At 44.3% G+C, this 23,302-nt stretch overlaps 1 pseudogene; it reads left to right on the top strand.

The window, feature by feature from the left end:
• Positions 1-22,077, top strand: part of LOC103350275 (activating signal cointegrator 1-like) — a 28,702-nt pseudogene extending 6,625 nt beyond the window's left edge.
• Positions 22,078-23,302: the final 1,225 nt, after the last annotated feature.

Genomic DNA, 23,302 nt, shown 5'->3' with positions numbered 1-23,302 from the left:
ATCTGAAGCCAGGAGCCAGGAGCTTCTTCCAGGTCTCCCACATCCATGCAGGGGCCCAAGGACTTGGGCCATCCTCTGCTGCTTTTCCAGGTGCATTAGTAGGGAGCTGGTTCAGAAGTGGAGCAGTCGGGACTTGAACCAGTGCCCATATGGAATGCCCGCACTGCAGGCTAGGGCTTTAACCTGCTGTGCCACAGTGTACGCCCCCTCTATCTTTTTAAAAAATATTTATTTATTGGAAAGACAGAGGCACAAATGTATGTACACATGAGCACACATACACATGCACACACACAGATCCATCCTGTGGGATATGCCATGTGAGTGGCATGAAACAAGTACTTGGGCCATTATCTGCTGCCTCTCAGAATACTCATTAGTAGGAAGCTGGATCAGAAGTGGAGGCTGTGGATCCTAGGACAGAGGTTTAACCAGCTGCCATAACACCTGTCCCCATGGATTCAAAGTCTAACCCCCAAGATGAGGGTGATAGGACAGGAGCCTTTGAAAGTTGATTAGGTCATGAGGGCAGAGCCCTCAAGAATTGGCTTAATGCTTGACTATCAAATAAATTGAAGAGTCACAAGAGAATACAAGAGTAAAAGAAACGATGTAGAAAAGAAAAAAGATCAAAGAGAAATCCTTTGTCCCTTCCACCTTATGCAACTGCAGCGAGAAGACAGCCACCCGTGGGGGAGCAGGCCCTCCCTGGCTGCACACCAGGTGTCCTGGCAGGAGTGGGCCTTGTGCTCAGTGGGTAAGCCCCTGCTTGGAATGCCCACATCCTTTATCAGAGTGCCTGAGTTAAGTATCACCTCTGTTTCCACCCAGCTTCCTGCACCCTAGGAAGCAGCAGGTAATGGCTCAAGTACTTGAATTGCTGCCACCCACGTGGGAGACCCAGATGGAGATCCTGACTTCAGCCTGGTCCAGGTCAGGCCATTGCAGCCAATGGGGTGGAAGTGAACTAGCAGATGGAAGATCTGTCTTTCCCTCTGTCTGTACTCTGCCTTTCAAATAAATAAATAAATCTTTAAAAAGATAAATGTTGGAGGCTACGCTGTGGTGTAGTAGGCTAAGCCTTTGCCTATGGCATCAGCATCCCATATGGGCTCCGGTTCCTGTCCCTGCTGCTCCTCTTCCAATCCAGCTCTCTGTTCATGTCCTGGGAAAGCAGTGGAAGATGGCCCAAATGCTAGGGACTCTGTACCCATGTGGGAGACCCAGAAGAAGCTTGGCTTCGGATCAGCCCAGCTCTGGCCCTGTGGCCATTTAGGCAGTGAACCAGTGGATGGAAGACCTCTCTCTCTCCAACTCTCCTCTCAAATAAATAAATAAAATCTTTAAAAAAAAAAAAGAAACTAGAAAGGCAATAGGAAATATCAATAAAACTAAGAGATAGTTAAAAAATAAGATAAATATTGTTTCACTGATAGTTAGCATGGGGGCCTTCGCTTTAGTAAATATATTAACTTATCCCCCTCCCCTTTCTGTGCTTGCCACGATCTGCAGAAATGAGACTCCCAGTGACATTCTTTGGGGATACCTCTAGGCAATTCCACTGTAAGTCTGTGGCCTTGTCTATCTATGCAATGTAGTAGTTAAATTACATTGTATTATGTGGGATGCTGGGGAGGGGATTCTTGTTTTGTTTTTAGTCTTAAGCATGCTAGCAAACTTTTTTTTTTTTTTTTTTTTTTTTGACAGGAAGAGTGGACAGTGAGAGAGAGAGACAGAGAGAAAGGTCTTCCTTTGCCGTTGGTTCACCCTCCAATGGCCGCCGTGGCCGGCGCGCTGCGGCCGGCGCACCGCGCTGATCCGATGGCAGGAGCCAGGAGCCAGGTGCTTTTCCTGGTCTCCCATGGGGTGCAGGGCCCAAGCACCTGGGCCATCCTCCACTGCACTCCCTGGCCACAGCAGAGAGCTGGCCTGGAAGAGGGGCAACCGGGACAGAATCCGGCGCCCCGTCCGGGACTAGAACCCGTGTGCTGGCGCTGCAGGCGGAGGATTAGCCTAGTGAGCCGCGGCGCCGGCCAGCAAACTTTAATGACGAGAAATAATGAAGAGAGTGCACCTGACAGACAAGGTGGGCATCTCAATAAAGAACAGGGAGCAAAGGTTGCCTTTTTTTAAAAAAAAAAAAAAGAATAGGAAGACAAAATTGCTTGAGTGACTTTTGGGTACAAATATAGTGAAGTAATATTTGGGGAAGGGTATTCAGCATTTTATTTTAGCAAATTTCAGACATAGAAAAGATGAAAGAATTTTGTAGCAAATACCTATGTACTTGGCAAGCGCCGCGACTCACTAGGCTAATCCTCCGCCTTGCAGCGCCGGCACACCGGGTTCTAGTCCCGGTCAGGGCGCTGGATTCTGACCCGGTTGCCCCTCTTCCAGGCCAGCTCTCTGCTGTGGCCCAGGAGTGCAGTGGAGGATGGCCCAAGTGCTTGGGCCCTGCACCCCATGGGAGACCAGGAAAAGCACCTGGCTCCTGGCTCCTGCCATCGGATCAGCGCGGTGCGCCAGCCGCAGCGTGCTGGCCGCGGTGGCCATTGGAGGGTGAACCAATGGCAAAGGAAGACCTTTCTCTCTGTCTCTCTCTCTCACTGTCCACTCTGCCTGTCAAAAAAAAAAAAAAAAAAAGATGGTTATGAGGATGAAATGTGTTAATCTCTGTAATGTTCTTGCACTGCACCTGGCACATAGCAGGCACTCAAGGATTGTTCGGTGACTTGCAAGCTCTTTTGTCTTAGTAATGACACTGAATAATTTATCCATAGTACATTGTTTTCATAGTTAAAACTCCACTACAGTGGCACAGTGGGTGAAGCCTCTACTTATGATCTGGCATCCAGTATCAGTTTGAGTACTAGCAGCTCTGCTTCCAATCTAGCTTCCTGCTAATGCACCTGGGAAGGCAGTTGAAGATGGCCCAAGTGCTTGGGCCCCTGCAACTCACATGGCAGACCTACATGGAGTTCCAGGCACCTGGCTTTGGCCTGTCCAAGCCCCAGCCATTGCAGCCATCTGGGGAGTAAACTAGCAGATGGAAGATTCTCTCTCTCTCTTTTTCTCTGTTACTCTGTCAAATAAACAAATAAATGTTTAAAAAACACATTTCACTATGAGTTGGGAAGGCAGGTGAGAATTTTTTTTGAGATTATACCGTTCTTCTTCCTCTAACTGTTAACTAGACTATATTATGGGTTCTGTCTCTTCCTCTTCCCCAAATTCATAAAACGAAGTCTGAACTCCCAATATGACTATATTTAGAGATACAATTTTAAGAGACAATTAAAATTAAGTGCGTTAGGAATGCGGCCCTAGGGGGCCAGTGTTATAGCTTAGCAGGTTAAGCTGCTACTGGCACTGCAGGCATCCCATATGGGCACCGGTTCAAGTCCAGCTGCTCCACTTCTAATCCAGCTCCTTGCTAATGTGCCTGGGAAAGCAGTGGAAGACGGCTCAAATCCTTGGACTCCTGCACCCAAGTGGGAGACCTGGATGAAGCTCCTGGCTCCTGGCTTTGGCCCAGCTCTAGCCATTGCAGCCTTTGGGGAGTGAACTAGTAGGTGGAAGATCTCTCTCTATATTTCTCTCTGTGGCTTTGCCTTTCAAAAAAAAAAAAAAAAAACACAACAACAACAACAACAACAACAAAAGAATGGGGCCCTAATCTGATGATTTGGTGGCCTTGGAAGAAGAAGAAGGTGTCTTCCCACCCTGTGTATCAGCACATTTCCCAAGGAAAGGCTTCTACAAGCCAGGAAAAAAAAAAAAAACCTTCACCAGGAACCAATCCTGCTGGATCTTGTTCTGAATAATGAGAAAAGAAACACTTGGCTTAAGCCCCCAGCCTAAGGTATTCTGCATGGCAGCCAGATAGACTAAAACGTTGTTCATTTAACAAGTGGTGAAGATTTGAGGAAAACTCTTGGAGCTGCCTTTGTTTGTCAGGGAATGGGCACTGCCACCCAGGTCTTTTTACCCAACTCTACCCTGCACAAAAAAGGGTGAAGGAGAAGGAAACTTGACTTCTTGGCTCAACCCTGTCCCCATCATCTGAGTCACCTTGGGCAAGTCTTTTAACTAATTTATGCCTCATTTTCTTGTCAGTATCACATGAGGTGTAGGAGATGTATGATTTGTTTCCATAGTCACTTAATAGCATTGAATCGTGTGTGTGAATCAAGACCAAGGCTGGAATCCAGGAGAAACAACAATAAAGAATAAAGACCAAGAACTTGGAAGACAAAGGAGTTGGGGCCAGAAGCAACCACCATTAGAACAAATCCCTAAGTCTGCTCAGAGCACTGGGAAAGGCCTTGGGTTTTCTTTTCTTTTTTTTTTTTTTTTTTTTTGACAGTCAGAGTGGACAGTGAGAGACAGAGAGACAGAGAGAAAGGTCTTCCTTTGCCGTTGGTTCACCCTCCAATGGCCGCGCGGCACACCGTGCTGATCCAAAGCCAGGAGCCAGGTGCTTCTCCTGGTCTCCCATGGGGTGCAGGGCCCAAGTACTTGGGCCATCCTCCACTGCACTCCCTGGCCACAGCAGAGAGCTGGCCTGGAAGAGGGGCAACCGGGACAGAATCCGGCGCCCTGACCAGGACTAGAACCCGTGTGCCGGCGCCGCAGGCGGAGGATTAGTCTATGGAGCCGCGGCGCCGGCCAAGGCCTTGGATTTTCCATGGGCGGTAGAATCGGGCCGTGAGACAATCTCAGCAGGGCTTAAGGGGCAGTGAGATTCTGGGTGCCATCTGGATTGCCAAGAGGGTTTGTCCAGATGCTCACTAAATCATCTTCTAGCTCTTGGGTTCCATAACTTCACAACTATGGTCATTAGGGGAGCAAACGCCATTAAGGAAAAGAGTAAAGAGGGAAGATGAGGACTCATTTGTACTAAAAATGAAATAGAGCATTGGTTTCCAAATTACCCTCTACTCCAGCAAAATACAGAGGTTTGACTTCCATCTTTCCTATAAACATTTTGCTATGTGTCCTTGAAAAATTATTTATTTAAAGCTAAAATTCTCTTTTTAAAAAGATTTATGCATTTATTTGAAAGGCAGAGTGACAGAGAGAGAGAGGGAGAGAGATTTTCCATCTTCTGGTTCACCCCCACAAATGGCTGAGCCAAGCAGAATCCAGGAGCCAGGAACTCCATCTGAGTCTCATACAGTGGGTGGTAGGGTCTCAACTCTCTGGGCAGTCTTCTGTTGCTTTCCCAGGCATGTTAGCAGGAAGCTGGATCAGAAGAGTAGGAGCTGGCATTGTGGCACAGTGGGTTAAGTCACTGTCTGTGACACAAGCAGCCCATATGAGCACCTGTTTAAGTCCCGGCTGTTCTGCTTCTGATCTCTGCTTTCAGTCAAGTAGGCAGGGAGCAGAGTGTGTCATAGCTGAGTGGGCTGGAGGAGGTAGCAAGGAAGACATCTCAGGAAAGCAGGGAGTGGGGTTGAGCCGGTTGAGGAAGATGACTGGGGGAGGTGTCCCCATGGAGCGGGGTCTGGGGCAGGGAACTGAAATCAATCTAAAACTTTTGCCCTTGCTCCATCCCTTAGACTATCCCATTATACATATTCAGCATAATTTATTTAACAAGCTCCTCCAGACAGACATCGAGGTGGGTTTTGCTTTTCAGTTATTTATAACCATGGATGCAATGATCATCTCTGTACATAAACACTTATGCATCTACATGAGTCCATCCATAGGAGGGAAGGCTGAGGATCAAGGATGGTGCTCCCTGGCAAAGATCCCTGGAGACCACTCATGCGAAGAAACTTCTACCTGACATCCACAACTAGCAGGACAGTCGCACACTCTGGCCAGTGCCAGTGAGGGTAATCACTGCCCAAGGCAACATACATTCTTGTCTAGCTTTTGTCTCCCTGCCAAAGCCATGCTTTGCTATCCTCAGTGCTGTGTGTTCCTCCTGGTACACTACAGCAGGCTCCTGACCTGCTGCCAAAAGCTACAATTACTAGATCCTCTGCCCAGGCATCTGTCCAAGGCCAAGGAGTCTACCCAGGCTTTCCGTCTGTGATCGCCAGTCCCACCAATGCCTTTCCCTGAGGGGAGTTTTGCCTCTCATCAAGAGAGCTACCAAACAGATAAGCATTGCTTGAATCTAATGATGGCTTTTTCTGCATTGTATCCCTGGTAGCATACTTGATTTCACTTCTGTCTCCCCTCTGCACGCCAACACTTACCACTTTTGTGCTCTCTGATGTCCTTCTAATGGCTATCACTTTCCAGCTTCCACTCCCTAACATTTTGGAACAGGTGTAACCCCCTCCACCTAATGGGAGGAATCCACTCATGGAGTTCAAAAGTCCCCTATGATTCAGGTTCAAGCCACACATCAGCACTCCCCAGGCAAAGCCTCCCAGATGCGCTCCTTAGGATAGCCATACTCCCCTTCCAAAAAGACTGAAGTCACCCACTATGAGAGCACAAGAGGACCAAGACTTTCCTGTGGCCCTTCCTCCTTGGTGAAGCCACCTTCAGTAACATGCTCCCAGGCTCCACGTCTCAACACAAGCTTTGTGTGCTTTCATTGATAATCAGACAATCAGACTGGAAATGGAGATACTTTTCTACCATCCCTTGCAGCTAGAAGTGCTCATTATGTCCAAGTTCTAGTCCATGGTTTGTAGGGGGAAGTTGGCTGGCAGAGTAGCTGTGAAAACTTTTGCCTTCCTGACAAAAGGAGTTGAGGTAGCGCCCTTGGCCTTTTCACCCCCTACCCCTTCTTCCTGTGTTAGATATGAATGCATTATCCGGAAGTCACACAGCCATGTTGCAACCATCAGTGATACATCAGTTTCCTATTGCCTAGTAAAATATAAACATAATGGCTTAAAACACAAATTATTATTTAACAGTTCTTGAGGTCTGAACTTTTCCAGCTTCCAAGAGCTGCCTGCTTTTCTGGGCTCATGACCCCTTCCCCCATCTTCAAAACTAACAGCATTCAAATCTCAACCTCTCTTCTTCCCTCTGACCTCTGACCTTCTGTCAACACATCTGCTTCTTTGACTCTCTCACTTCTTCCTTATAAAGACTCTTATGATTGCATTAATCCCATCTGGGTAATCCAGGATAGTATCCCTCATGTCAATATCCGTAACTAAATCACAGGTACAAAATCCCATTTGCCATGTAAAGAATTATGCTCATAGGTTCTGGGTATTAAGAAATAGACATTTTTGGGAGATCATTATTTTATCTACCATAAATAATGTGTATATAATAACAAAAGCTGAGGATAGCAAAACAGAAAACTGGCGAGTCCAGAATACTTTTTTTTTTTTTCTTGACAGGCAGAGTGGACAGTGAGAGAGAGAGACAGAGAGAAAGGTCTTCCTTTGCCATTGGTTCACCCTCCAATGGCCGCCACGGCCGGCGCGCTGTGGGCGGCGCACCGCGCTGATCCGAAGCTGGGAGCAAGGTGCTTCTCCTGGTCTCCCATGGGGTGCAGGGCCCAAGCACTTGGGCCATCCTCCACTGCACTCCCTGGCCACAGCAGAGAGCTGGCCTGGAAGAGGGGCAACCGGGACAGAATCCGGCGCCCCGACTGGGACTAGAACCCGGTGTGCTGGCGCCGCAAGGCGGAGGATTAGCCTAGTGAGCCGCAGCCCAGAATACTTTTTAAAAAAATTTTATTTATTTATTTATTAGAAAGGCAGAGAGAGAGGAGAGAAATAGAGAAATCTTCCATCTAGTGTTCTACTCTTCAAATGCCTGCAATGGCTGGGGCTGGGCCAGACCAAAGACAGACCTGGAACTCCAACTGGGTCTCTCACATGGGTGTCAGGGACTCAAGTACTTGAGCCATCATCTGCTCCCAGGGTGTGTGTGCATTAGCAGGAAGTTGGGGAGGAAGTGGAGGTGGGACTCCATCCCAGGCATTCTGATACAGGATGCAGCTGTCCCAAGCAAAAGCCTAACCCACTGCACACAATGCCTGCTTCTCACTGTGCAAAATTATGCATAATGGGATGAAATGAGACCGTGTTTGGGAAAACATTGTTAAATTTCCCTGAAGTATCACACTATTTCGCCTTTGAGCCAATGTCTATCCTTCCTATAATCTTCCTTTCTATCCTCTCTTACATATACCAACCCACACACCACCACCACTACTCACAAGGCTAACTTATACTCATCATTTCCATCTCTGTTCAGATGTCTCCCCTGCCTGCCCAGAAATGAGTGGCATAACTGGAATTCAACGTTTGTCTGAGAGGTCTAACCCTAATCTAGCATGTACCCTTCAGTTGTAGGTGAGAGGTGAGGTGTGAAGAAACAGCATTTAAGGCCAACACTATCGTAGGGAGGACTGAAGAGACAGACAAGGCAACCTATCCAAGTGAAAATTACTATCGAGAACAAGTAAAGGGGCAGGCATCGTGGTGCAGCAGGTTAAGCTGCTGCTTGGGATGCCTACATCCCATATTGAAATTCCAGTTCAAGTCCTAGCTCCTCTGCTTCTTCTTTTTTTTTTTTTTTTTTCTTAAATTATTTTTTATTGATTTGAAAGGCAGGGCCACAGAGAAAGGAAAGACAGAGAAAGAGAGAGAGAGAGAGATCGATCTTCTGTCTGAGTTTGAAAAGCCTGCACAAGCTAGCTTAGCTTCCCCACTCCTCCATGGCCCTTAGCTGGCTTACGCTATAAAAAACCAGCCCAGAAGATATAAAACCAGCCCATAACTAAATTCTCGCTCTCTGCCATGAGCTCACCCTGTATACACACCAGCAGTTAGCCACCTCTGCAAACTTATTCCCTTGAATAAATTTGTTTTGGCTGTTGGTTCATATCCTTTCTCCTCTTTGTGCTGTACCTCTTTCCTTACACTGAGGTCATTCCTATGATTGACGTGGAGGAAGCTCTGCGTCGTATTAGGAGACTAGCCAGGTGCAGACGAGTGTGTGGTACAAGCTGCCATTGGGGGGTTGTTGTTTCTCAGGATGGGCACTGAGATTTGAGGAAGGAAGGCTTACTTTTTTTTTTTTTTAATTCAGATTCTGTTTTTCTCTTTGGAAATTATCTACTTATTTACTTGAGAGGCAGAGACACAGAGAGAGACATGTAGAAATAGACAGAGAGAGGGGCCGGCACTGTGGCTCAGCAGGTTAAAGCCCTGACCTGAAGCGCTGGCATCCCATATGGGCACCGATTCTAGTCCCGGCTGCTCCTCGTCCCATCCAGCTCTCTGCTATGGCCTGGGAAAGCAGTAGAAGATGACCCAAGTCCTTGGGCCCCTGCACCCAGGTGGAAGACCTGGAAGAAGCTCCTGGCTCCTGGCTTTGGATTGGCGCAGCTCCGGCCATTGCGACCATCTGGGGAGTGAACCAGTGGATGGAAGACCTCTCTGTCTATCTCTACCTCTCTCTGTAATTCTGTCTTTCAAATGAATAAAATAAATCTTTTAAAAAAAAGTGTTGTACAAACTCAACATCTTTAAAAAAATAAATAAATAGAGAGAGCTCCATTGGCTGGTTCACTAATATGGGCTGAGTGTTTTGACCTACATCTTAAGTACTTGGCCAAATGCCTGCCCCCCTTTGCTTATTCTGAAAAAAAAAAAAAAATCTACCAGACATAGTTTGCCATTATCTATCACTTTATGTAGTATCACCTTAAAACTCAATGGTAAAGCTAATATTTTATTTGGTTACAATTCTAAGGGTCAACAATTAGAGCTAGACTCAGCCATTTCTCCTGGCTGCTGTCATCTGGTGATCAGAGAAGAGCTGGATGGTCACACTGAAATGTCTCGCTTTTGGTGCTGGCTGCCCTCTAAGCCACGAATCTCCAGCCACTACCCAAGTCTCCTTCTATGATGCCAGTGTTCAAAGAGAGTGTGAACAGACACTGTAAGGCTTCTTGGGGCCTGAATTCATACTGTTCATCAAAGAGAGTCACAAGGCTAGCCTCGATTCAAGGAGTGGGGAAATAGAATTCACTTCTTTACTAGAAGGAGCTACAAAAAATCTCTGGCCATTTTTGGTTCACTATTTGCAAGCATTACTTTTTTCAATAAGAGGTATCACATAATTTAAAAAATAAGAATGCTATTTGTAATAAATTCATAGTCTTTTGAAAATTAGAAGGGCTGGTACTGTGGTACAGTGGCTTAAGCTATGAGCTGCTGTGCTGGCATCCCATATGGGCACTAGTTCGAGTCTTGGCTGTTCCACTTACAATCTAGCTGCCTGCTAATGCCTCTGGGACAACAGAAGGGCCCAAGTCTTTGGGCCCCTCCCACTCAATGTGAGAGACTTGGAAGAAGCTCCTGGCTCCTGGCTCCTGGCTTCAGGCCAGCCCAGTTCAGGCTGTTATGGCCATTTCAGGAGTGGATGAAACCAGTGGATGGAAGGTCTCTTTCCCTCTCTGTTTCTCTCCTCTCTCTGTAACTCTGCCTTTCAAATAAATAAATAAAATACATCTTTAAAAAAAGAAAAGAGAAGAAAATTGAGTAGGACCTTGGAGATTATCTTATATAAAAATCTCCTAATATTGTAAGTAAGGAAACCAAGGCCTGAAAGGTTAAAGCATTTTGGATAAGGTAACACAATTAGTAGCAGCATCAGGATTAGACTAGGTCTTGGCTTTTAGTCTTGTGCTTTTAATGTGTTTTCATTTCCATTAGGGTTTCCTTTTTCTAAATACAATTTATTAGTGATGTTTGTTTAAGAAATTTCAACAACTTTGTATTCCTATTGCTCTCCTAGTTAAGAATTTTATAGCTAATATGTCAACCAAGCAAAAAAAAAAAAAAAGACTAAAGAAATAATTCAGGAAACTGTGAGAAAAGCAAAATGTAGAACTGAATTATCAGCCTCAGTGCTTCTTTTCTTCTTTAATTAATTAATAATATCTTAAGCAATATGAATTTCATAAGTACAATTTTAGGAATATAGTTATTCTTCCCACCATACCCATCCTCTTACTCACACTCACACTCCCACCCCTCCCTTCCTCCCCCCTTTCCAGGCCCATAAATAAGATTTATTTTTGTTTCACTTTGTACACTGAAGACCAACTCCATACTAAGTAAAGATTCAACAATTTGCACACACACAAAAAAAACTGTTTGAAAACTAGTTTTACAGTTAACTTTCATAATACAACTCATTGAAGACAAACTCTGTCAGTATTTAGACAAGGCCATAAGCAAAGTGGATGTTCTCTCCTCCCTTTAGAGAAAAATGCATCCTTCTTTGATGGCCTGGGGGTCTCATTCACAGAAATCCTTCATGTAGAACATTTTTTTGCCACAGTATCTTGGCTTTCCATGCCTGAAATGTTCTCAGGGGCTTTTCAGCTAGACCAGAATGTCTTAAGGGCTGACTCTGAGGTCAGAGTGTTACTTAAAGTGATTGTCATTCTATGTGTTTGCTGTGTGGACTACTTCCCATGTTGGAAAATTCTCTCCTTTTTAATTAATTTATTTATTTTGACAGGCAGAGTTAGACAGTGAGAATGAGAGAGAGAGACAGAGAGAAAGGTCTTCCTTCCATTGGTTCATCCCCCAAATGGCCGCTACAGCTGGCGCTGCACTGATCTAAAGCCAGGAGCCAGGTGCTTCCTCCTGGTCTCCCATGCGGGTGCAGGGCCCAAGCATTTGGGCCATCCTCCACTGCCTTTCCAGGCCACAGCAGAGAGCTGGACTGGAAGAGGAGCAACCGGGACAGAATCCGGCACCCCAACCTGGACTAGAACCTGGGGTGCAGGCGCTGCAGGCAGAGGATTAGCCTAGTGAGCTGCGGCGCTGGCCTCTCCTTTTTAATTCTATCTATTATTGTTACCAGACAGTGGATCCTATTTATATAATAATTTTAACACTTAAACCTATCTATATGTTCACTTTAATGCTTAATATGATCACTTTAACACTTAAGATGACATTTGTTAAGAAACCTAGTCCTGGGGGCCTAGTACTGTGCATTGCCAGTAAAACCACCCCTGCAGTGTTGGCATCCCGTATGGGCACTGGTTCAAGTTCCAGCAACTCCACTTCTGATCCAGCTCCCTGATAATGTGTTGCTGTGGATTCAGCTCCCTGATATTGTGTTGCTGTGGATTCATTCTGAGAGGAGGAGTGCGGTAGGGGTAAGAAGTGTGGAGTCACGACACAGACACAGAGAGTTAGGTAAAAGCAGGCTACAGGCGAGAAGCTCACAGGCTCCATTTATTTCAGTTGGTGCAGCAGCTTATATAGCCGAAGTAGCCAATCCGGTCAAGGGGCGGTTTATGCCGTAACCAACCACTGCTTGTTGCCAGGCAGGCTCCTTTGCCAGGTGGATTCCGAAGCCATTTCCTGAGTAACTGACGCTCTCTTGCCAGTGCTATCTTGGCACGGCCTTCTCATTCCACCACAATAATGTGCCTGGGAAAGTAGCCCAAGTGCCTGGGCCCCTGCACCCACGTGGGAGACCCAGAAGAAGCTCCAGGCTCCTGACTTTGAATCAGCACAGCTCCAAATATTGCAGGGGAGGGGAGTGAACCAGCAGATGGAGGATCTCTCTGTCTCACCTTCTCTCTCTAACTCTGCCTTTCAAATAAATAAATAAATTTTTTAAAAAAGAAACCTAGTTATGGATATATCCATGGAATAAACAGCTTACCAAGTTACAAATAACCTTGATCAAAATGAGTCTAGATTATTTTTCCTTTAGAGACACACATATATGAAATTATATGTATAAATTATATGTACATTACATATGTAAATACATATAACAGATTATAACACATAACAACTTATAAATATTATTTATACATACAAATATACATATACACATACAAATTATATTTGAAAGGCAGAGAGGGAGAAATAGAGAAAAATAGAGAGAGAGACTGAGACAAAAATATTCCATCCATTGATTCACTTCCCAAAATGCCTGCAACAGACAGGGCTGGACCAGGTCAAAGCCAGAAGACTGAAACTCAGTCTGGGTCTCCCACATGGGATACAAGAACACAAGTACTTGAGCTATCACTTGCTGCTTCTCAGAGTGCCTAGTGGCAAGAAATTGGAATTGAAAGCAGAGCCAGACTTAAATTCAGGCCATCTAATATGGGATGTTGGTGTCCAAGTAAGTGCTTTTTTTTAAAAGATTTATTTTATTTACTTGAAAGGCAGAGTTACAGAGAGAGAGAGACAGATAGGAGAGAGAGGCCTTCCATCTGGTGGTTCACTCCCCAAATGGCCAGGGCCAAGCCAAGCCAAAGCCAGGAGCCAGGAGCTTCCTCTGGGTCACTCACGTGGGTGCAGAGGCCCAAGCACTTGGCCATCTTCCACTGCTTTCCCAGGCACATTACACTGAGAGCTGGATCAGAAGTGGAGCTGTCGGGATGCAAACTAGTACCCAGATGGGATGCCAGCCGCAGGCTACGCCACAGTGCCAGCCTCCTAAGTGGAGTCTTAAGCACTAGGCCAAATGTCTGCTCCCCTTTTGGGATATTTTTAAAGCAAAATGTACCATCAAGTATATTTGTTATCCTAATAGGTCCCACAGGGAATTCAGGAGCTTTACTTAGTCTATAATTAACACAATTTTGATTATTAATTGGTGAGTTAATGACTTTTAAAATTAATCTGACAAATTTTTATTGTGAACTCACTGGTTCAAATATTGTTCTGAAAATTATAAATAATATGGAAAAGAATAAGATGTGTACCCTTATTCTTTTTTGTGTGCCCTTATTCTTTTTGAGGGACCAGCATTGTGGCATAGCAGGGAAGCGACCACCTGTGACCACCATGTATGTGTGCTGGTTTGTGTCCTGGCTGCTCCACTTCTGATCCAGCTCCCTCCCTGGGAAAGTAGCGGCAGATGGCACAGTGCTTAGGCCCTACCACCTATGTGTGAGAGCCCAATGAAATTCCTGGCTTCTGACTTTGTTGTAGCCAAAGAGAGAGAGACAGATAGGAGATAGAAGATCTTTCTTTGTCTCTCTCTCTCTTTAATGTAATTCTGCTTTTTAGATAAATAAATTTTCTTTTTTATTTAAAAGGAAGATTAAAATCTAGTTGCAGGCAACATATATGTACATCTAACTGCAACACAAGGAGGAATTAATTAGATGCCGTAAGGATGATATTAGCAAGGAGGAATGAAGGGGGAAGGTAGTGTGATGCAGCAGGATAAGCGGCTGGTTGGTATGTCCATATCCCTTATTAGAGTTCTGTTTCCAATCCAGATACCTGCTAATGCACCTGGGAAGGCAGTGGGTCATGGCCCAAATACTTGGGTCCCTGCCACACACATGGGAGACAAGACCTGGGTGGAGTTCCTGATTCCTGGTTTTGGCCTGGTCCAACACTAGCTGTTGTAGGCATTTGGGGAATGAACCAGTAGATTAAAGATTCTCTCTCACTCTTCTCTCTCTCTCTCTCTCTCTCTCTCTCTCTCCCTTTCAAATAAAGAAGAAAGAATAAATAAGAAAACTAATATACATGCTATTAAAATGATAAATAACACATATAAACTAAATTATTTTCCTACATCTCACTGTCTGCTACCCAAGTGTATAATTGTTAGCATTATGCTAACAAACCCAAAAGAAGTCAGTCTCATTAAAGAAAGGAGACTTCTATTAGGAGGACTACTTGTCAGCTTTGCTCTCTGGCATGGCAGAACTTTGACTTTAATTGTTTGGTAGTCTCCATCTTGTCCAGAAGTCGAAAGTAGGAATTAAAGAGATTCTTCAATTCAAGATTTAATGAACCAAAAGATCCTCTTGAGGGGAGAGAGGGAGATGATTGGTTCTGAAGACTTCCAGTAGCGGAGACCTGAATTTTGATCATTGAAGCCTTTTAAATTCCCCAAATTTGACTTCCAGTGAGGAAATCCTACTGACCACTCTGAATATGGGAAAAGTCTCATTTGGTTCTTCTTCCTTTCTGCCACAAGTAATTGGTAGAGCCTTTCCCATTCTGTCCAGTCGGTGGGCCGCCCACATGAGAAGCAGGGATCCATGTATTGAGTCCTTGCCTGCTGCTTCCCAGAGTGTGCATTAGCTGGGAGCTGGGTCAGAAATGCAGGTGGAACTCAATCCAGACACTCTGATATGGGGTGCAGGCATGCCAAGTGGCGACTTAACCTTCTGTGCCACCATGCATACCCCCATTTTGTTTTATTTTATTTATTTGCATTTTATTTGCAAGGCAGAAATCTTTCATCTGCTGGTTCACTCCCCGAATGCCTGCAACAGCCAAGGCTGGGTCAGGCTGAAGACAGGGGCCAGGAACCCAATCCTGTTCTCCCCGCTGAGTGGCAGGAGTGAACCCACATCATAACCTGTTGCCTAATAACTTGTTGTAGGGTATATATTAGCAGGAAGCTGGAATTGAGAGATTTCGCCAGGACTTGAACCTGACTAATTCCACCTAACGTGGGACATGGGCGTCCCAAGCAGCAACCCAACCACTTTGCCAAATGCTCACCCCTATCTGAGTGTCTTTAATTTTTCCCTCATGTTCACTCAGTTATATTTTCATTTATGTTCAAAAGCAACCTAAAGAAAAAGGTAAAATGGGGGTGGGCATTTGGTGTGGTGGTTAGGATGTCACACGGGACACCTGCTTCCTATTTTCAGTGCCTGAGTTCACAGCTCTGCTCCTTGCTAATGCACATCCTGGAAGCAGTGATGGTAGCTCACATGGTTTTGTCCCTGCCATCCACATGGGAGACCCAGATTGAGTTCCAGGTTCCTGGTTTCAGCCTGGCCCATTCCAGGCTGTTACAAGTATTTGGGGAGGGAACCAGCAAATGGAAACCACCCCTTAGACCCCATTTCCCATCTTACAAATTTGAAACAAGGAAAGAAAGCTGAAGTTGGTTCAAATATTTGTGAGAATGAATGATAAAATACTGGTTCTATTCAGTACAGAGCATGATCCCATAAACTACACCTCCCTCACAGCATTGAAAGACTGAGAACAAATTGAGTTGCTGTCAGGACAGTTTTAACCAGTTATTGTTGCTTTTTTGGTTTAAATAAGACTATTCATCTCATTTTGTGAGTGCCTGTGTTATTTTTCAACATTTGGTCAGTGAAGTATATTGTTGGATAAATACGAATATTCTGGTTTTCTTGAGGGACAACACATATTCTTTGGACTTTTATTGAGTGACGTTTTACTAGTCCTAAAATATTTAGAGTTATGTACTTAAAAGATACAGAGCATGGGTATTACCTCCACAGAAAGTATTTTAGTCAGTGAATGTTCAATGTAGCAGGTAGAGATGAACTTAGCACGTCTTGTAGACTGAACTGAGAACAGACTCTTCAGCCATAAAATGCACTTAACAGTCTATTTAATAGTGGCAAGGTCCTTGAAAATGCAATATCCATGCTAATCTCGCCTTTTTCTAAATCACAGATGAAAAATAGGTCAGTTAGGTAGAACCTTCTCTTTCTATTTAAAGTGTGACATTTAATCTATTTAAACAACTACCAAAACTTCATTAATTCAATGTAAGATATGGGTGCTGACAAAGTAGAGAGCTTTGTTAGCAACATAAGTTTTTCCAAAATTTGATCTGGGTATCTTCGATTCCAGGACTCAATAAACATTTCTGCCTGCATGTTTGCAACAAATCAGTAACAGCAAGGAAGAACCAGAAAACAGCAACCTTGAAGGTACTTCAATCTCAGACTGCTAAATGACTTAAGGGAGCCGAGTACTTTACAGCAGGGAAGAGGCCAAGATTAGAAGAGGAGCTTCCAGGGAAAGATTCTCCACTTCCCTGACGCCTTCAGGGAAAATTCATTTGGAAAGAAAAGTACACACAGGCAGAAAGCTTCTAGCAGAGCACAAACCAAGGAGTCCAATGAGAGTTTAATGGAACTAGATACTAGCTTTGGTGCATTTCATTTAAACCACAATGTTCTGTAGAATTCTTTGGAGAGGAAAATGCAGGGTATCTGAGAATCATAATGGCATTTCACTGGGGTCTATTTTGGAGAACGACTGTTCACGCCTCCGTTGCCAGCCCCTCTCATTTATTTGAATAGGATTTAGCACTCTCTGGCCCCACCCTTCTAATCAGCTGGAATGCATACCTAGGGTAATACAGTAGCTCCATCTTTCCCAAGAACAATTACAGAAGACAAGTGCACCAGCATTGGAAAAGCACAAAATACAACAACATTCCACAACTTCGGGTAGGGATTTTTGAAAAAGGGATTCTTTTGGTTTGGTTTGGTTTTCATTTTTTTTAAAAAGATTATTTATTTATTTATTTGAGAGATAGAGTTATAGACAGAGAGAAAAGTCTTCCACCCTCTGGTTCACTCTCCAGATGGTTGCAATGGCTGGAGCTGGGCCTATCTGAAGCCAGGAGCCAGGAGCTTCTTCCAAGTCTCCCACTTGGGTGCAGGGGCCCAAGCACTTGGGCCATCCTCTGCTGCTTTCCCAGGCCATAGCAGAGAGCTGGATTGGAAGAAGAGCAGCTGGGACTCGAACCAGCGCCCATAGGGGATTCCAGTGCCACAGTGGAGGCTTAGTCCACTGTGCCACAGTGCCAGCCCTTGTTTTCATTTTTTATTTCTCCTTATCATCTGCTTTCTTGGGTTGCTGATTTGAATGTTTTAAATGAGGGGAGAAGACTCTTTCATTTTCCTAGCCCTCTTGTCTGGATCCTAGAAGAAATCCTGAAAGAAAAAGGGCACCTAGAGGTTACTTCTGCTGAACGGACTACAGCAGATTCAGTAACAACTTCGTTCTGTTCAGTTCAGCTCTTATTCCAGAAAACTAACTCCATCAATTACAGAAAATAACTTTTTATAGGTAGAGTTTATCCAAACCTGTCTCCACTGCATATCCAGGAAGGATTATTTTCTGTTACGCCATCAAAGCACTCACGTTCTTCCCTTCATTTTATGAGCACCATTCGGGTGATATGCAGTAGCTACAGTGATGGAGCATATGTGGTATCTCATTTAGATGTTTAAATCCACCTTCCTAGAGGCAGAGCACTGAGACTGACAACATACCCTGTCTCCTTTCTCGTTAAAACCAAACCCCAAGCCTACTACCAAACAGAACGGTGACATAAAAATCACGCCATCCATATTTTGTGTCCTGCCCCTCTCTTTAACATTCCTTGTTAGTTTGACAATCTTTGAAAAAAAAAAAAAAAGGTGAATAAAAGCCACACATCAAGTGGCAAGCAAAGGCTATTTTTGCACTTACCATATTTCTCTGGCGTGGACTGTGATGCCTGACTATACACAGAGATTTGTTTAAAAATATGACTTTAAATCCTGATGTATTTACTGTACATTTCACAAGTTGGAACCTCCTACTGTCTTGATTTATACGATTTTAAAGTGGAGTTCTTACTATTTCCCTCGGGAAGGCTTTTGGTTTGAATAGTTCTTACTGGCAGGTTGCCTCCTTTATATTTAGCCCAAATTTTCATTTTCAAAGACCGTTTTAGACAAGTACCATGATAACGCTAAGCCAATGGATCTGTGTGCCACATAATAGAGTGTGACAATCCACTCAGTTGTGAAAGACACTGGAGATAAAGTAATAAAGCAGCGATGGTGTTAACACTTTGGCTTTACAGACCTACCTGCACACTGACCCAACAGTGTCACTCATTATAGGGGATTATACTTGTGCTAATTCTCCAAAACATAGGCTGAGCTAAGTCACATCATATATCATGTGTTTAAATGTAAATTCAAAATCCTGGGCTGAGAGAGATGTAGATTTGTGATACTCCTTGGAGGTTCGGGGTCCATGAACCAATGAATACATTATATTGCCACATTAAAGAACTCTTTTTATCTGTACAGATATAAGCGCCATCCTTTATTTTAAATAACTTCTAAAAACAGAGTGTTAAAATCTTATGATTTTATAGAACATAGATTCCTATACCAAATTATATCTGTGGGTCTTTATAGATTTATATTTCTTCTATCTTATTTATGTCTTTTTAGACATAAGTAAAGACATAAAAATGTGAATATATGTACTTAGAATTGTTTCTACATTCTGTTACAGTAACACTGAACTATGTGGCAAGAACATGTATTAGCTCTTTTATGGCCTGCATCAACAAAACTATTCTTATATGTGTGATTATATAAATATATACAGTTGAGGGGCTGGCACTGTGGCGTAGCAGGTAAAGCTACCGTCTGCAGTGCTGGCATCCCATATGGACGCCAGTTCAAGTCTCAGCTGTTTCACTTCCTATCCAGCTCTCTGGTGTGGCCTGGGAAGGCAAGTGAAGATGGCCTAAGTGCTTGGGCCCTGAACACATATGGGAGATCCAGATGAAGCTGATGGCTTTGGATCAGCACAGCACCAGCCACTGTGACCATCTGAGGAGTGAACCAATGGCCAGAAGACCTCTTTTTGTCTCTCTCTCTCTGCCTCTCTTTAACTCTGCCTTTCAAATAGATAAATAAATCTTTAAAAAATATACAGTTGATGTCCACTCTGCCTGTCAAAAAAATATACAGTTGAAAAATCTCTATGTCTATGAAAATAATACAAATTGGTATCTGTAACTGACAGTAAAAATAACAAACAGTAATTAGGACTGGATTTGTGGTGTGGTAGGCTAATTTGCCACTTGCATCTGAGCTAGTTTGTGTCCTCGTTACTTTTCTTCCCATCCAACTTCTTGCTGATGTACTTGGGAAAGCAGCAGAAGATGGCCCAAGTACTTGGGTCCCTGCCACCCATGTGGGAGACCTGGATGGAGTTCTGACTCCTGGCTTTGGCCTGGCCCAGACCTGTCCATTCTGGCCATATGGAGAGCAAACCAATGGATGGAAAACCTTTTTCTCTGTCTCTCCCTTTCTCTCTGTCATTCTGTTTTCAAATAAGTAGATAAGAGGGTAGTTAGCGGTAGCTGGGGCAGAATCCAGAGAGCTGCTGGTGTGCAGGTGCACCCAGTGGTTGTGGAAAACTTTTGGCCTGAATGTCAGCAAGGAAATCATGCAGAGAGAACAGTTCAGGTCTGAGGTGGGAGGGAGGTCTGGGATGTGCACTGGCTAAGTGAATGGGGAAGCAGGAAGGACTGAAAAGTTGATGGAAGGGAAGCAACTGATTTAATAGGCACGTTTTTTTAATTGAGAGTGCCAAAGAGATAGGAAAATATGTTACTGAATTCCTCCAGGGAAATGAGGGCCCAAAAGATCAATTCATAAAACAACTTATAACCAAATGGAAGAAGAATGATCAGGAGCTGATTGCTGACCCTATGCAGCAGTACTTCAAAAAAGATGGAATTTTAAATGGTCAAAGATCAGGAGACCAGCTAACACGAGGTTGAGGGAAAGGGAGAAACCAATAGGAAGTTCCTGCATTTGCTGAGCCTGACACAGCTGTAGAGGTCAAATCACCTTTTGATTTGGCCAAGGCTCAAGAGAAAAGCAACTCTGTGGAGAAGACAACAAGGTTTGTCAATTTACACAGAAGAGAGGGACAGCACAAGCTTGCAGTCCCACTCCACAGTTGCCACCCTTGGACTGCCTGGGCCAGAAGCACAAGCTCATCAAAAGTGTGATCTGTGGGCATGTTGTCCATGAGCAAGAGGGTTCTGGCCCCTGCTTATTCTGTGGCTCTCTGGTACATATACATGAACAGGGTATTTTACAGGGTGACTCAAACAAGAGCCAGAAACTATTAAAAGGGCTCATGTCAGGGACAAACAACTCCAGAAAGGCAGATGTCTCTACCCAGGACCTTCTTCCTCACCAAGAATCATGCGTTAAGTCTGGTCTGGAGAAGACCATCAAGTGTAAGATAAACTATTAGTGTTTGATGGAACTAGCATCTGAACCCCCAAGTCACTGATGAGGACTCAGATTACATTGCCAGTGATTCTAACCAGTGGTGGTCCAAAGTCGAGCATGAAGCCCTGAAGAAGTGAGAGAAAGAGCTGAGAGAGCTTCAGTGTGCCTCTCGACTCTCAAAGGTGGTCACCATTGACTTTGCAGGTCGGAAGATCCTGGAAGAGAACCTCCACTAGCCGAGCATCACAGCAGACTAGATGAACTAGCGATACAGACCTTTACCAGTGGAACTTCGAACCAGTCACTGATCAAATTGGATGGATCTTCTGAAGACGCCTTGGGAGTTATGGTGAATCCCAGCCTGTACCAGACCCCTTCCCAGTGGGTTGACTAGACATGTGCAGCCTCGCAGAAGAAGGCTTTCCATTTAGCAGAATTGGGACTAGAGTGCAACTTACATCAACACCAGCTGTGAATGCAGAAAGAAGAATTTCAGGAAGGCTTTGGTGGTGGCCGGTGCCTTTCTACATATCAGCTATGGGCTGCTTTGCTTGGCAGAGTGATTAAAAGGGTGGAGGGAAGATCCTGGTACACCCCACACAGAGGATAACTTTAAATAGCAGCCACAGACCAAAAACTCTCCCCTCAAGCAGTCCAAAAACTCCAGGCTATGGTATGGTCTCCTTCATGGAAACATGTGGAATTTTCCAATGACTATCCCTCAGTGTGTCTTCTGGGCTGTGTGGCCCTAACTGACTGCTTATCTCAGAAAGAATTTACAGAGCAATTTCCATACATCAGTCAAGAATCTGGTTCTCCATTTGTTTTCTTTTTTTAATTTTTATTTATTTTGTAAAAGGTGCTGATGTTATTTTTTTAAAGATTTATTTATTTGTTTGAAATGTGGAGCTACAAAGTCAGAGAGAGAAGGAGAGATCTTCCATCTGCTGGTTCACTCCCCAAATGACCACAACAGCCAAAGCTGGACCGATCCAAAACCAGGTGCCAGGAGTTTCACCTGAGTCTCCCATGTGAATGCAGGGGCCCAAACACTTTGGCCATTTTCTACTGCTTTCCAAGGTGCATTTGCAGAGAGCTGGATCAGAAGTGGAGCAGCTGGGACTTGAACCAGCACCCAAATGGGAAGCCCCTCTCCATTTTTTTTCAATTGCAAAAATTCCCAGGAAATGACTGTGAAGTTTTGTAATAAAGGAAATCTAAAAATCTGGAAGCTAGATTCCAAGATCCATCAAGGAGCAAAGAAGGAGTTAATGAAGCAGAATAAAGCTGTCTAACTCAAGACAAAAGGAACTGTACACCATGGTGGGGTTTTGTATACTAAACTTATCATCCATTAGCTCTTTGGAAATACAGCAATGGAAATCCAAAGGCTTGGCATCAGGCTTGACTCTGTCCAAATTAAAAATCTTACCAAAATCTGTACATTCTTCTAAAAGAATGAGATTCTTACTTTATGTAGTGGGTCAAAATCTTGAAAAAACAATAATTATTATGTCTTCTTGTGCCATATATATCCTGGTTTGTAAGTTCTTTGAGGGCAGGCTAGTTGATAAATATTTGTTGACTAAATGAGTCTATCCATAGGTGACCATACATTAACTTGGTTAGCTTCATTAAACAACTTGAAACCACTCAATTCACACTCAACAACAACCCAGTTTTCTGTTGATCCACTTTGGTTCCATCCAAATATGGGGAAGTTTTTGAGGTCCCCAAAGAGATTTTTTTTAAAGATTTATATGTTTATTTGAGAGACAGAATTACAGTGAGGCAGAGGCTTAGAGAGAGAGAGAGAAAATCTTCCATCTGCTGGCTCACTCCTCAAATAGCCACAATGGTTGGAGCTGGGCCAACTTGAAGCAAGGAGCCAGGAACTTCTTCTGGGTCTCCCACATGGGTGCAGGAGTCCAAGGACTTGGGCCATCTTCCCAGGTGTGTTAGCAGAGAGCTGTATTGGAAATGGAGCAGCTGGGACTCGAACAGGCACCCATATGGGATGCTGGCACTGCAGGCTGAGGAGGCTTTGCCCACTATGTCACAGCACCAACCCAGCCCAAAGAGATTTTTTACACATATAAAATTGTTCTATCATTTGAAACAAGGATGCAGGGGAGCAGGAGAGCTGAAATACTCCATCAGGAGACTTTCCCCCATCAATTATTTGGCTACCCAGTGGAAATGTTTATACAAGAAAGAATAACTGGGGCTAGTGCTGTGGCATAGTAGGCTAAGCCCCTGCCTACAGCGCCGTCATCCCATATGGGCATGGTCCTAGTCCCGGCTGCTCCTCTTCTGATCCAGCTCTTGGCTATGACCTGGGTAAGTAGCAGAAGATGGCCCAAGTGCTTAGGCCCCTGTATCCTCATAGGAGACCCAGAAAAAGCTTTTGGCTCCTGGCTTTGGATCAGCCCAGCTCTGGCCATTACAGCCATTTGAGGAGTGAACCAGCAGATGGAAGACCTTTCTGTCTCTCCCTCATGCTGTCTGTAACTCTACCTC

The sequence above is a fragment of the Oryctolagus cuniculus genome, chromosome 7, assembly GCF_964237555.1.
Source record: "Oryctolagus cuniculus chromosome 7, mOryCun1.1, whole genome shotgun sequence".
NCBI lineage: Eukaryota > Metazoa > Chordata > Mammalia > Lagomorpha > Leporidae > Oryctolagus > Oryctolagus cuniculus.
Note: the sequence above shows the minus strand (reverse complement) of the source record. Positions and strands in the feature narration are given on the sequence as shown.